This window comes from Arachis duranensis, chromosome 4, assembly GCF_000817695.3.
Source record: "Arachis duranensis cultivar V14167 chromosome 4, aradu.V14167.gnm2.J7QH, whole genome shotgun sequence".
NCBI classification, from domain to species: Eukaryota; Viridiplantae; Streptophyta; class Magnoliopsida; order Fabales; family Fabaceae; genus Arachis; species Arachis duranensis.
The window spans coordinates 121,507,414-121,509,488 of NC_029775.3; positions in this window are offsets into that span (position 1 = coordinate 121,507,414).

Consider the following 2,075-nt stretch of genomic DNA (forward strand, 5'->3'; position numbering starts at 1 on the left):
AAAGTAATTTAAAAAATTAAGAAAATCAATTTTCTAACGTACGATAATGTCATTTGATTTTTTAATAATTAATATTATTTAAATGACTGCAAAAAAAATGATACAAAATGACCAATGTTATTTATGTAGAAATAATGAATAATAGAGCGTGACTATTAACTAGGACAGAGGAAAGTCAAAAGTATTAATTATTTTTGTCAAATAATATGTGTTATTTAAAAAATGTAATACAATATATTAGTAGTTTTTATTAATCAAGAAAATTAGTTAGAAAAAATGCAAAAGCTAATTTTTTAAGTCATGGTGCATAGATTTCAAGAAATGATGCCTAAATTAATAAGCCTTAATCAGAGCGCTTTTATCAAAGGTCGACTTATATTGGATAATATTTTCATTGTCCATGAATACATGTACTATTCGAAAACTAAGCGACAGTGTGTGGCAGCAGAAATGGCTGTCAAAATTGATATGAGTAAAGTCTATAATAAAGTAGAGTGGCATTTTCTATAGTTTATGCTAAACAAGATGGGATTTGATGATGATACTTGAATTAATTGGGTCTGTAAATTAGTAACTACTGTTTTTTAATCTATCGTTGTGGAAGGCCAACCTTTTGGCTTTTTCAAGCCAAATAGAAGTATCTGCCAAGGAGATCCTCTATCTCCTATTTTTTTTTATTTTGTACAGAAGGATTCTCCCTTTTACTACACAAGGCAGAACAAAACAATAATATTCAAGAAATTCAAGTCACTAGACAATATCCTAGAGTAAACTATTTATTATTTACTGACGACTCTATTCTATTTTGTAAAGCTTCTATGGATAATTGTGATAATATTCTTAATTTACTAGCATCCTATCAGAGCTTTAGCGGACAGCAAGTTAATTTAGCCAAGTCGGCAATATTTTTTAGTAACAACACCCTGAACTTGATTCGAATTCAATTGGCAGAGGCATTGAACATTAATCACATCGGAGCTCAGGACAAGTATCTTGGTTTACCCTCTATTGTGTCTAAATCTAGAAAGGCAACATTCAGCTTCGTTAAAGAAAAAGTTCGAAACAAGGTTCAAGGATGGAAGCGCAACCTCCTCTCGGCAGGGGGAAGACAAGTCCTTCTAAAGGCGATGGGCGAAGCCATTCCAATCTATACTGTATCTTGCTTCAAACTTTCGAATAGCCTAGTCTCAGATATTCACAGCATTTTCACACAGTTTTGGTGGGGATAAAAAGGGAGTCAAAGACGTATGGCTTGGATAAGTTGGGATACGATGACAAGACCGAAGAGGAAAGGAGGAATAGGTTTTAAAGATCTTAAAGCACAAAATCTAGCTTTACTGGGAGAGCAATTTTGGAGGATTCTAACACAACCTAATTTTCTTGTAGCCAAAATATTCAAAAAAAAGTACTACAAATATACGGATGCACTAAAGGCAGAGATAGGAAGCTCACCTTCATGGGAATGGAGAAGCCTTTTAGAGGGGCGCTCTATAGTTGAAAAAGGGATAACGTAGCAAATTGGCTCGACCTCTCAGCTGCGTATCTATGAAGACCCTTGGTTTCCTCCTCCGTATCCATTCACTATCAGGCGTAGCCCGCAACACCCAAACCTATGACAACCTCTTTTCTAGATTAAAGACCTGTTCACAGAGAACCAATAGTGGAATCAGACATTGATCTATAAAAACTTTCCAGCAGATATTGCTAACAAAATATTGATTATGAAAATTGAACCTGGAGCTGATGAATTTCAATGGGTATTAAGCAAGGGCGAAAAGTATGACACTGCATCCGGGTATTCGGTGGCATACCAATTCAAGCACGATCCAATTGAGTTTTCCCCCAATTGATGAGACAAAGGGATGTATGGGTCACCTTGTGGAAGCTGGCTCTCCCCCACAAAATCAAAATTTTTCTTTAGAAGAGCATCCACCAACATCTCTCAGTCTGTCACCTCCTTCACCATTACTTCCCATCAACATCTAGAATCTGCCCATACTGCTCAGAAGAAGATGAAATAGTGCTCTACTGCTTGATGACATGTAAATATGCTAAAGAAGTGTGGAACTAAAGTC